Raw genomic sequence first — 13,962 nt, 5'->3', positions numbered from 1 at the left:
TCCCTTTTAACCTATGTTTTTACATTTAAGGTGAGCTTCTTATAGACAGCATATAGTTGGGTCTTTTTTTTAAAATCCAGTTTAACACTCTCTGCCTTTTAATTGGGTGTTTAGGTCTTTTCACTATTAATATAATTATTGATATTGTTGGATTTAAATCCACCACCTTCCTAATTATTGTGTACTTTTGCTGTCTGCTTTAATATATTTTTTTCTTTTTGTATGCCTTTTTGGGATTATTTTAGTACTTTATTATGATTCCATTTTATTCTATTATTATACCTCTTTTAAAATTTGGTGTTTACAATACATTTTAGTGTTTACATTTTAGTGTTTACAATACATTTTAAACTTATCAGAGTTTACCTTTGAATAATAATGTACTATTTCATGTACAGGGTAAGAACCTTACAAAAGTATTCTTCCATTTCCTCATCCCTATCCTTTATGCTGTTTTTGGTATACATTTTCTTCTACAGATGTTATAAACTCTATGCTACATTGTTACTATTTTTGCTTTGGACAGTCAATTATCTTTTTAAGGGTTCACAAAGCACTTTAATCGTCAAAGTTCACTCACATTCATGATCTAATTTAGCTATGACAAGGGCCACTTGGGGTGTGCACGTCAGAGATTGTTGGTCCCCATTTGACAGTTAGCAGAGTGAGATCCAAAAAGGGAGGGGATTAGGCCAAGGTCACCCAGTGAGATCAGAGTAGACCTGGGCTGGAACCCAGGATGCAGTACTCTTACACAAGTTCCAGGAAGTGCCTGTTCCCCTGCATTTCTGCCGCAGATTGTGCCTCCCTCTGTGCGAGGGTGAGCAGGATCTGGAGAAGCAGAGGCCTGGAAAAGGAAAGCCTGGATGGCTGGTGGTTGGAGTCATACACCAAACGTGAGCACCTCGTGGGAGAAAAGGGGTCCTCCATGACTGCTTCCTGGCCCCATGAGCCAGGGTAAGGAGAATTTTGTTGAATGAAGAAATGAAAAAAATTCTCTTTCATTTTTGTTCAGACTTATTGAATCCTAACCCTTCAGAGCCAGTGATGAGCCTTGAGTTCCTCCTGAGTTTCAGGTCTAGCACAGTGTCAGGCACGTAGGAAACGACTTGCAAATGTTTATTAAAGTGATCATACCACCAAACCCAATTCTTGCACAGATTAAAAAGAAAAAGAGGGGCGGCCGGTTAGCTCAGTTGGTTAGAGTGTGGTGCTCTTAACAACAAGTTTGCGGGTTCGATCCCCACATGGGCCACTGTGAGCTGCGCCCTCCACAACTAGATTGAAACAACTACTTGATTTGGAGTTGATGGGTCCTGGAAAAACACAATTAAATAAATAAAACTCAAAAAAAAAAAAAAAGAATAGGGGGTCAGGGGAAATGGGGAGTTGTGTAATAGATGCAGAGTTTCAGTTTTGCAAAATGGACAGAGTTCTGGAGACGGCCGGGTGTGATGTTGGTTGCAACAATGTGAATGTACTTAACGCCACTGAACTGTGCACTTTGATAATAAATTTTGTTGCTTATATTTTACCATAATTTAAAAAACTTGAAAAGAAATCTGACATAATGAATACATTTTCTAACCAGAAGAAAAGAAACAAGGTTAAGCTTGCGCTGTTTCTATCCACTACACCAGCTGGGAAGGACACAGGTTTGGCTGTGCCCTTCAGCGGACCCTGTCAGAAACACAAGCACACAACCATCCCCATCTGGGTTAGCCCACCTGTCCTGAGGGTACTCAGCCCTGGCCTGGAGCTCCTGGGGAATCTGTTTTCTTTTTTCTGAAGCCAGGGGAGGCATTAGAGGCGGGGCAGTTGGGACGCCCTTTAAACTCTCCCTCTGCCAGACAGTGTCTCCTTTGTGAGATGTCCTCTGGCTTTTACGAAGCATGGGAGTTGTGTCACGTGAGCAAGGCCACCGGGCCCAGGCAGTTACATAACCTTGGATGGTACATAACGCGAGCAAAAATAGTCACCTGCTCCCCAGAGTTCACCGTGTGCCGGGGACCTGCCAAGTACTCTGCGTGTGTTATCTCGTTTAATCCTCCCAACAAACCTTGAGGTCAGCCCTGCAGTCATCAACTTGAACAAATGAGGAAACGAAGGCGCAGATGGGTGAGCAGCTGATAAATCCATCCAGAGCGTGCTGTGCAGTAAGAAGTGGGTTTGAGGTGTGGGCTTTTGTGCTCTGAACACCACGCTTGACTGTGCCCCATTGCGAGCCTTCCACAGATGCAGAGATTGAGTCCCTCAGACTGTCACTTGACTCCCTTAAAGTGACTTAGCCAGGCGATGGTGGAGCCAGGCTGTGGCGATCCAGGTCTCCCAATTCCTAGAAGGGTGCCTTTCTAGCAGGAGGCCTCATCCGAGAAAGAGAAATCTTGGTCAGCCAGAGCCCCATCTGCTTCCTAGCTGTGACCCCTTGAAGGCAGTGTGGGGAAGGGAAGTGGCAGAGCAGTTCTTGCCGCACTAACCCCCACCTTGAAAGAGGTCTCTTTTCCTGTTTTCTGACTCTGACTGCTTCATTTTCTATAGAGAAATAATGGTTTAAGGGGACACCCAGGAAAGGGGGACCCAAGCAGGTTCAAGAAACCTTCCTAACCCAGGGCTGTTGCGGGTGTTGCAGAGAGGGCCTCAGGTCTGCAGCGGAGGTGGGGAATATGGTGGGAAATGGGGCTACAGAGATTAAGGGTACCGTGTTTCCCCGAAAATAAGACCTAGCCGGACCATCAGCTCTAATGCGTCTTTTGGAGCAAAAATTATTATAAGACCCAGTCTTATATTAAAATAAGACCTGGTATTATATTATACCCAGTCTTAAATTATATTAAAATAAGACCAGATATCATATCATATCATATCATATCATATCATATCATATCATATATCATATCATATCATATCATATATTATATAAGACCTGGTCTTATGTTATATTAAAATAAGACCGGGTCTTACATTAATTTTTGCTCCAAAAGACGCATTAGAGCTGATGGTCCGGCTAGGTCTTATTTTTGGGGAAACATGGTAGGAGTACAGCTTGCCAGAGGGGGTCCTCTAGAGGCACAGGTCCTCTCTCTGGGCCTGAATATCCTTAGTTCAGTGGGGCTGTGGGGAGGTAGTTTCTAAGCCCACCTCCCTGTTTTAGGTCGGGTTTCGTAGAAACAGACCCTGAGATGAGGAGCCTTGTGAGACTAGTTTATTGAGAAAATGCCCGCAGGAGAACTGGGGAGGGAATTGGAGCAGCCGGGCAGGGAAGGGGAAGAAGCTAAGCAGAGTGTGGTTCCTGACCAGGAGTCACCTCAGCCAGATCCCACAAGGCAGCCCTGGCCCGAGAATAATGCCTGGAGTTTGTTTCAGCTTAGGGAAAGGCAGCTGGGCTTTCTCCAGTTAGTGTTGGCTAAGGGTCACCTGAGATGGCGCGCAGTAGGAGGGGGAGATGTAAACTCCCAGGTGTTTATCATACTGTACACATGGGGAAAAGTGTCTTCAGTAGCCCCAGGCAAGCCCAGGAGAATTGCAGGTGGTTTGAGGAGAAGTTGACAGAAGCATGGAATGGGGTCCACAGCAATGATCAAAGGGAATCTGGGGGAGCACCGACGGTGTCCCCTGCACCACCCTCAGGATTCATCCGAATAGTTCAGGAGTTTCCCAATAGCACTGCATCAATGGGAGAAGGGGTGAGGGCACTGATAGATTGGGAGCCTGAAGTCTGTGGGAGCTTTGGAGCAAGGATGGAGGCTACAGCATCATGGGAACCCCAAAGAACCAGATATTACAGTTTGGGAGGGCTAAGGGGCTTGACTCTCCTCCACCCTCTCGATTCCTGCCTTTACACATGCACAGAGCCATGCACGCTTGGGTACATGGGGCACAGGGACACCCTTATGTGAATATGCACGCACACAGACCTGCACACACAGACTCATGCACAGGCATGTACACACTTTCACACATAGACATACACATATGCAGATACTCCTGCAGAAACATAGCCATAGACAAGCATGCTTGCTTGCACACACATATTCCTGGGTTCAGGCCAGAAGCAGGGGGAAAAGAGGGGGATGGGCAGGCAGGGGCCAGGGCCAGGCCAGCTATAGCTGACTACTGAGGATTGACCTTTGGTTGGAATGGCCAGATCACGCCAGCTCCAGAGCTCAGGTTCGTGTCTGTCTGGGATTGCTTGTGGAGGACTGATAAAGGTGTCTGGAAGCTCAACTGCTACCTCCCCCACCTCCTCTACGTCCCCCAAGTTTCCATTCCCACCTTTGACCCAGGCCTTAGTCCATCAGCAGGCCAGGGGCCCCCTATCTCCATTGTACAGATGAAGATCTGCAATTCCGGGAAGGGAATGAACACCCTGATGGGTGTCGCTGGAATGGCAGGAGCCAGCAGGAGCATTGTCATCGGGAAGCAAGGGACATCAGTGCAGAATCAACCTGACTCCACCTCTGAGGAGCTCCCAGTGTGGTAGAGGTCACAGGCATTTAAAGTATGTGACCAGTGCTGGGCTAGAAGGAAGCAGGGGACTGTGGAAGCCCAGAAGGGGCACCTACCAGCCTGGAGGGACATGGGATCAGGGAAAGCTTTCTGTAGAAGGGGATGTCTGAAATGATTCAAAAAACCAAAAGGAAGTGGATTTGGAGAGAAGGCAGTAGGGTAAAAGGCAGTTTAGACGGAGGGAACAGCTTGTGCAAAATGCTGGCTCTAGGGAACGAAAGGTGCCACAGGGAACTGGAAGAAGTTCAGAATGCTGGAGGAGGGTAGGGAGTAGCTTGGAAGGAAGGCAGGAACCACAAAGTGAAGGGCTATAAGCCAACCAAGGAGCCAGTGGCAACCAGAGGGCACAGAGAAACCACTGGGAGTTTTCATCAGAGTAGTGATTTTGTCAGACCTATACTGGGGAGATTCTTCCGGCGCCGAGGTACAAGGGTGGATCTCGGGAGGGCTTAGGACAGATCTGAGATGGAACATAGGGTCACTGATTAAATGGTGGCTAGTAGAAGCTTTGCAGGCCAAGAGGCAAACTGAGGCTATTAGGTAGCTACTTGTAGAGCAAGAGAGGAAACAAATTTCCACAAAATTTTAATTGACAAAATTTAAAGCAAACAATGGAGTACAATATTTTGTAATACAAGTCTATTAATGAGAAGACTAGAAGGTTTTGGAGGATGACATTTTACTTCACTGGGGCTCAAAATTAGTGTTCCCTACCATCACATTAATTGCAAATGTTCATCTGTAAAAAATCATTCTCAGTTTACAGGTCATTCAAACAGAGGCTGACCCCAGGTATAGATTAATGGGGCCGCAGGGAAGCAAGTGAGAAACAAAGGAGGCTTCCTCTCTCCTCCTCAGCCCCACAAGCCACAATGACTGGACTTCTACCATCATTGCTCCCAGAGGACTCTAGTTAAAATGTACCCTTGCTACCAAGAGGAACCGAGTGAGATCATTTAGCCCATAGGAAGACACCAAGAACATGAACATCTTTAGTCATAACATCTCAGGGCAACAGGGACCTCTCCAGCCCACTCCCAGGGCTGGACTACCATACACGTATTTCTTGGAATCATACTATATCCCAGATAGGGAAAGTGACTTGCTGGAGGTCACACTGTAAGTTGCTGACCAAGCTGGGACTTGTACCCAAGTCTCAGGATTCCCAGCTGCAGTTCCTTTCCCTACCACTGCCCTCCTCATGGACCCCTAATTTAGAAGGGAGGAACACATGGGGAAGGAGTAGTGGCAGGACTTATCTGCCCAGGACAAAACATTCTTCAGGTTTCTGCCTTCCCTAACTAGAAGTCCCTACCTGAGGCAAATCAGACCCCTTGTTTACATACTTCTGCATATATAATTTCCAGATGATGAAACTGAGGCTCAGAGAGAATGAACAACTTGCTTGTCATCTGTAGTAGGCTAAAGAATGTTCCCCAAAAGATAGCCACCTCATAGTTCCTAGAGCCTGTGAGTGTTACCTTATATGGAAAAAGGGGGTCTTGGCAGCTGTGATTAAATTAAGGATTTTTTTTTTAATTTATTGGGGTGACAATTGTTAGTAAAATTACATAGATTTCAGGTGTGCAATTCTGTATCACATCATCTATAAATTACATTGTGTGTTCACCACCCAGAGTCAGTTCCCCTTCCATCACCATATATTTGATCCCCCTTACCCTCATCTCCTACCCCCCAAAGGATTTTTTTTTAAAGAGAGATTTTATAAGGGTTTATTTGAGCCAAACTGATGACATATGCCAGGGAGCAAAATCTCAAATGTTCCAGAGAATAACAGTTGTGCAGTTTCATTTATGCATTTGAAAATAAGGAAATTGGAGAAAGCAAGGTGGGGATTGGGTTATAGGATAGTTAAGAAGATTATGTGCTCTTTTGAGAGTTAATACCCCCTTCCAGGGGTATTACTTCTGGTATTTCAAAGGTATGTTAACTTAGGTGCACAAGAACAATAGACAGCGCTGGCTTAAAACCTTTCACTAAAGAAGTTATAGACCTGCCCGCTCAGTTTGGAATTTATGATCAGATTACCCTGTTGAGGTTACTTTCCACAGAACTTCTTTATTTCATCCACAGTTTTCCCTTTTGGTTATAAATCAATCTGAAGGGTACATTGAGGACCAACCTTTTGGTTCTGATAATGTGGTCTCACAGCCCTAGGAAGTCTCGCTATTGGCGTAGTCGTGCTGACCACTGAGGACAGGGCAATATCATAACGATCGGATCTGAGTTGAGACTAAATAGTTCCCAAAAAGGGAAGGGCACGTAAACGAAAGGCAGTCAGGTCTTATGATATTCATTGTGAAACAACACTCTGGATCATTTCTATTTTATGAGCTATCATGATACAAATTTTGCCTTCTGTCTCATTTTTCTGTATTTGGCATCCAGCACAACATTTACATCAGCCTGTAAAGAGTATTAACTTATCTTACACGTGTTCAGTAATCATAAACAGTTGGACTATGTAGAAACACTCAAAGAACTCAAGTATAATTATTTCTATGACTAAGATCATTAGCAGACAGGTAAAGACAATCCAATAAAATGGGTTTTGAGTTCACTATCAATCCACAGATATACAGGTGTTGTCGAGTCTCGAAACAGCTGTATACCTCTGGTGTTGGCAGCTTCTCATCCTCGAAGAGTCTTTGATGTCTATAGACAAGGGTAGATGTCTATTCATAGTCAGGCCCTTGATAAGGTCCCTTCCAATGAGATTGGAGAGTGTATTTTATTTGATGTCCTTTCCAAAACACAATATCTAAAGTCTTTGTCTCTGGGAAGCTCGCTGGGAAAGAAACAGGCTACCACTTTGGCATTGTCTTGAAGTGACTCTATCAAACCTTAGCAAGAGCATAAGATGTCTCCTTTCAATAATGTCAGCTCGTAATTTCCTGCATCTAAGTTCAGCTTAAATGCACTATGATACATGAAGGAACGCAAAAACCGAAAAATGGGGAGCCAGGGAGCAGGAAGAACCAAGTAGCCATCTTGGGTTTCCCAAAGCCCGACTAGTCATTTAATTTACAACCATGATTTACCCAAACAATATACCCTAGAAGTTTTCATCACTTATTCTGCAGCGCTTACCATGCAATTTCAAAGCTTGAGGCATACCAGGGGCCTTTCTGAAAATTATTCCTACAAAATTATTCCTATACATATTGCGATTTTAACCCTTAAAACTTCAATGTCTAATGAAAACTAAAAAGTAATCAATTAGCATTCTTTAGCTGGGACATTTTATCACCTCTAGAAACATTTTTAATAGATATAAAAGTCAATTATTGAGCGTTCCAGTGAAGATGGCGGACAAGGTAAACCCTGGGCTCGCCTCCTCTCAGGACCACATCAAATTTATAACTAAACTACAGAACAACCATCACTGAGAATCACCTGAAGTCTAGCTCAACAGAAGTCCTATAACTAAGGATATAAAGAACTTTAAAAACAAATGTGACTTTGGACAAGTTAGTTAACCTCTCTGAGCCTCAAACTGGGATTTGATTCTGCATATATGCATGATGTCACAGGTTGAGTTCTCCAGGAAGTGGATTGTCAGATGGCGTTTAGCCTGAAGAATGTTTATGAGAGAAAGCCCTTGGGGTTAACACCTTTACAAGGAAGGGAAGGCAGAATTGGGCAGAGGGAGAAGTCATACTGAAATGGCCCACCAGAGTTTTCCTGATTTGGGCTGAAGTGGCCCAGTCTTTATACCCCATCTGAATTAGTCACCGGATCAGTTGCCCTCTGTGTCCTTCCTGGCAAGCGCACATCTCAGTATCTACCACACAAGACAGAGTGGAAAGAGAACTAGATGAGAGCTGAAGACTAGTCCTGCCTCAGGCACTTTCCCGCTGTGCTATTTGAGGCAAATCCTTCCCTTTCCAGAGGCCCCTCAGCTGGCCCAGATGTTCAGTGGCTAAGACAGCAGCCCCGACCACTCTGTGTACAGCACTTTGCAGTTCACCAAGTAGTTCTGTGTACTTTAACTCACAACAACCTTCCGATGCCAAGAGTTAGTCACCCCAGTGAGTTTTAGGGCCGTGCTACCCCAATGTGGTCTGAGGACTGGCATTCACCTAAGAACCACTTGTTACTGATTCCTGACAAAGTCAGTACAGAATTTGAGAGTGACTATTAAGAAACCTTAGAGCAAGGTGGCGGAGTAAGTTCATGTCGGTTGAAAGTAATAATAAAAAATTGAGCTCGTATTATGTTTGTCTTTTTCTTATTTCACTTTTCTAATAATTTCTATTGTATTTTACAAATGGGTAGGTCCATGATGGATTAGGGGGCAAAAATCCCTTCACCACAGACATTTTAAGAAGTATTAAGGTAGGGCATCCAGGCTTCTGACAATTTTTACTTTTTTTAAGAAGGGAGGCCCCTTTTGATCCTTAATCGTTGATATTTTATTGATAAGGCCAGGGTTATTGCTGTTTTTTATTATTTTAATGACCTCTTTAAAAGGGGCTGCTAGAAAGGGTCTGTCTGCTCATCTATTTCTATTTGTTCTCTCACGAAACATAAAACTGCATTTGCATGGCACCAATTCAACTGGTTAAAAAAGGAAACATTCAGGTCAGTTTTCCGGCAGGGAGTGAGGGCGAAGATACAGAGACTAAGAAAAGCCCAAACCTAGTTTGTGATGGACACAAACTCGCACAGGCCTTTCAGAAACCATTTCCTGGCATTTCCAAAAGGGAGAGGTGAAGAGAAACTAGCATTTATTAAATACTCACTTATGGGTGAATCATTTCAAGTGAGGGAACAGACTCAGCGAGAGGGTGTAACTTGCGCAGGGTCACACAGCCAAGCAGGTGTGAGAGGGGGGAGCCGTGTTCTTTGCTGCCTGTCAGGCCCCTGCCATTTCTAGCGTGCCATTCTGCCCTGTCTGAGTGAGGCCAGAACTAGGCAGGGCGGGAGCAGCATAGTTGTCTGGGCAGGCAGCCTTCCTATTGGGACCAGGATTCCAGAAAGTCCTTTAATCTCATTTTCTGACAAATGAGCCTCATTTATTATAAAGAGGTCACTGTGGGCATGATTGAGATAATGCATGAAAAACATCCCACCTAGAGCCCAGCGCATAGTAGGTTCTCAGTAAGTGGTTCGGGGTGCTGAGTCTGCCCTTCTGTGGGGTCATCAAGACAGAGGCCCAGTTTAGCCCAAGGCATCTTCTGGCCCCCTGGCCTGGCCATGACCCACCCCAGATCGAGGACTTCTCAGGACTCCTCCCTACCTCGGGGGTAAATTCCTGACTCCTTGACTGGACATTTGAGTCCCAGCAGCCAGTGGGCAAGGCAAAGTCAAGGACCCTGTCGGCCATGGTCACCACTCTATCTCCATGAAAATTTGCTGAACAAAGGCCTAAACCTCTAGTCTCCTGTTCCCTAAGCCTCCCCATTGCACCCCGAACTCCACCAGCCACAATCACTGTGTGCCCGGCACTTTCCCTCCTTTCCACCTTTGCTCATTCAACACCTGCCCTCCTCCCGCCTCTGCCTCCTCCTGAGCTCTAGCAAAGCATAGGTCCCTGTGCGGTTGAGCGATGGCCCACGTGGCTGCTGACAGTGCTGTGCTGGCTCACCCCTGTCCCACCTGTCACCATAAAGCAGTGTCAGGCAGGCTGGTCCCCAGCAAGCCCTTTGTCCCCTGTGGATAATGATGTCTGAGAACTTCTACCCAGGTCAAAGGGAAGTCTGGTTTCTGGAAGAGACTCTGGAACGCTCCATCACTTGAGGCCTCAGGCTCTCTCTGCCATGCCTGAGAAATCCTGTCGTCCTGTGGCTGTCTGAATCTGTGTATGTGTTGGGGTGGAGGAAACCATCTTCCCACATGATGGTGAGCCCCTTCTGGCAGGCTCTGGGGTCTCTGAGGAGGTATCAGTTAGGAGGTGCTAATTTAATAACTGAACCCTTATATGTGCAGCTCCTGCCTGCTGTATTAGTTGGGGAGGCCAAATGCTATATAACAAACACCCCTAATCTCAGGGACTTAACACAGAAAAGGACATTTTTTTTGCTCATGCAGGGTCCAGGTGGACGTTCCTATTTGGGTAACTTTCTCGGGCAGCCTCCTCTGACATCAGGGCTACATGCTCGTCTTATGTCACCGATGTCTTCCACATGGAGCCTCCAAGGTTGCTGTGAAAGAGGGCGAAGCCTCTTTATTCTGGCCCCTCAAGTCTTTCCCCATTCCCCCATCCCCCATCTTGGCACCCTCCAGTCTATTAGCCACCTATACTCCATCCCAGCCAGGCCAGGGGGTCACAACCATTATTCCTACCTCCAAACTTTGCTCAAACTGCTGCCCCACCTATTTGGGGACCCTCAACATGGCCAGCTCAGCTTCTGTCCTCCAAGATGGCCCCCAGTGACCTCACCTCCTGGCATGCACACCCTCGAATGGAGTGTGAACTGGACTTGGTGACTCACATCTCACCAATAGAAGAATGCCGAATTCATGGTGTGTGATTCAGAGGTAAGGTCATAAAAGGCAATGCGGCCTCTCTCTCAACTTACTTACTCTGGGAGAAGCTGTATTATTGGCAGCTCTATGGAAGGCCCATGTGGGGAGGCACAGAAGTCTCCTGCCCACAGCCACATAAGTGAGCTTGGGAGTAGATGGACTCTCCAGTCCCATTCAAGTCTTTGGAGACTGTCACACTAGCCAACAGCTTGGCTGCAGCCTCATGAGAGACCTGAGCCAGGACCCCTCAGATTCCTGACCCTCAGAAGTGAGTTAATAAATGTGTGTTGGAGTATTTGTTATGTAGCAATAGAGACCTAATTTAACCACCCCCAGAGGTAAGGTCCCATCTTCTCCCCTCATTCCTGCCTCGTGTGCTGGAACAAGAGGGAGCAACCATGTGAGAGTTCATTTATACAATCTATTCACATTCCCTGGGGACGCTGACACGCACCAGGTCCTGTTCTGGGTGCTGGGGTGGGGCTGAAGGCAGCAAGGATATTGGTCTTCGTCCTCAGGGGTGTCCCCATCCACTGGGAGACAGAGGAGACCACTCACCCATTAATGACCCTGGCCTTTTCACCCTCACAGCTGGCCTAAAAGAGAGAGATAACTAACTCTGATTCAGGGCAGTGGGGTGGGAGAGCAGGATTTGAGGGTGAGTTTGGGGTGTGCTGAACTTTGACAAAAGAGATGACCTGTGGGGGTGAGTGACATTGACCAGGTCAAGGCCACAGTGTGTTCTGGGGAAAGGGCCTAGCATGCCCCAGGACACAGCAGGTCTGAGTGCATTCAGCACGCGGTGACCGGTGCAGGAGGTGAGGAGGCGCAGGGGAGAAGGTCGAGGAGGTGAGGCTGATGAGGTTCAGGGGGTGGGTGAGAAAGGGCGCCGCACGCCCGGCTGAGGAGGAGTTCTGGCCTGGCCTGTGGCATCGGAGACCAGGTTAGGGAGCTGGGTATTGTTTGGGAGAGAGGACACAGGTGCTGCATGTGGGTAGGCTGGAGGGAGAGCACAGGAGGTAGGGTGTCAGTACACAGTGTCTACCGGGACCAGCCAGGGTGCTGGGTGACAGGGACGTCTGGGGAACTAAGGGAAACTCTATCTCAACCAGGAGCATTAGGGAAGGCTTCCGTGACTAGATGAAACCGGGATTGAAGGAGGAGTAGGAGTTACCCAGACAAAGGGTAGAATGGGGGAGATGGCATGACAGGCAGAGGGAACAGCATGGGCGAAGCCCAGAAGTAAGAGAGAGAAAATGGCTGCTATGCGGAAGTGCCAATGGTTCAGTGTGACAGGAGGAAGCACACAGCTGAGGAAGGAGGACAGATGAGGATGGGGAGGACTGAGCCAGATGGTGGAGAGTGGTAAAGGGCAAGCTAAGAAGCTTGGGCTTTGAGGGGAACATCTTCCATCTTCCTTTGACCCCTACAGATCCACTCTCCATCCATGTCCACCCAGATCCATCCTGGAAGACTTACCTGCGTGAACTGCACCCACAGGCCCTCAGGCCCTCTAGCCTCCTATTGGGTTCAGGCAATAGGGCGCCCTGGCAGGATGGAGAGGGAGGAAAGTGAGATGGGAATGATCACCTGACTCCATCTCTGCAACGATGGCCCCTGCCCACGACTCTCCGGGTTCAGGTAACTGCTGCCTTCACTGTCCTCCCAGGCCTCAGGGAGGTTGCAGTACTCTGCCCCTCTCCCAGGCCACTGCCACAGCCTGGCCCTGGTTCACTGCACCGTTCTGTGTGCTTTCCCATGCCCTGCACACACTTCGGAAAATCGTTCCTTTATTAAGCCCTCCTCAGATTACCCTCCTTTCAGTGTGCCCTCTGCTGGGACCCAGGCTGATACAAACTCTAGAAGTAATGGAGAGCCGTAGAAGGATTGTAAGTAGGAGTGACACCCGGTCAGATTTGCATTTTAGACAGCTCACTGTGGCTGTGCATGAAGGATGGATATTGGAGAGGGAGATGGGGTGGGAAGTGATACAGAGGCTGAGCCCGGGCTCTCCGGATAAACGGCAGCTTTTGTCATCACCACACAGGGAACTCCTGGGGATGGGGGCAGGGGCCGGTCCTGCTGCAGGCTTTCATTTATAACTTTTTGGTAGATTGTTTGCAAAGATAGCCAGAAGAATCCCGCAGCCTTTTCTATTGTGACATTGTTACTCCTTCTATGCAGAGTCTATTCCTCTTCCCTTGAATATGGGCAGGCCTCATGACTTGTTTTGACTGACAGAATACAGCAAAAGCGATGCCGTGCAATTTGTGCGGCCTAGGACTTAACAGACCTTGCAGCCTTGCTCTCATGTTTTTGAAATCCAGCCATCACTGCGTGTTAAAAGACCAGTCAGGAAGAGAGGGGCCCAGTGACCCCCTGCACAGAGAGGCCCAACAGGTCTAGGTCCCCAGTTTTTCCATTCCCAACCAACCCACCCACTGAACGCAGCTGCATGAGAGGCTAGGCAAGACGGAGAAGAACCACCCAGCCCACAACCACAACCAGAATTGTGAGACACAATCAGTCCTTGCATCTTCAGCCATTACGTTTTGGAGTGGTTCATCACACAGCAGCAGGTAACTGTAATGGTCGGGTACTTCTCTCCTTTGCAAGCCTTGTCCTGCCTCAGGGCCCTTCTTGCCTGCCACGTCCTCCAAGCCTTCCCCTGGCTAGAGCCCATCCTTTCCCCCTCTGAACCCCACTGCTCTTTACTCCCGCTGCCCTTGTGACCCAAACAACACATTGCCTCATAGGATAACAGGCACCTCCAAGGGACACTGGGTACATTCATCACCTGACTCCAAGATTACATGTACTCCGTGTCATTCCAGACAGGACGTGGAGTAATAAAATTTCAAGATACTATTTTATGCTCACAACACTGGAGGTGGATATTATAATCCTTATTTCTTAGATGACAAAATTGAGGTTTTGAGGTGACGTGACTGGCCCAGAGCTACT

The 13,962-nt window shown here is 47.3% G+C and overlaps 1 non-coding gene across 1 annotated transcript; it reads left to right on the top strand.

The window, feature by feature from the left end:
* The first annotated feature begins 1,181 nt into the window (after positions 1-1,181).
* On the top strand, positions 1,182-1,255 carry TRNAK-CUU (transfer RNA lysine (anticodon CUU)). The gene has a single exon. It is a non-coding gene; the product is annotated as a tRNA-Lys (tRNA).
* The last annotated feature ends 12,707 nt before the right edge of the window (positions 1,256-13,962 follow it).

This window comes from Rhinolophus ferrumequinum, chromosome 11, assembly GCF_004115265.2.
Source record: "Rhinolophus ferrumequinum isolate MPI-CBG mRhiFer1 chromosome 11, mRhiFer1_v1.p, whole genome shotgun sequence".
Taxonomy (NCBI): domain Eukaryota; kingdom Metazoa; phylum Chordata; class Mammalia; order Chiroptera; family Rhinolophidae; genus Rhinolophus; species Rhinolophus ferrumequinum.
Note: the sequence above shows the minus strand (reverse complement) of the source record. Positions and strands in the feature narration are given on the sequence as shown.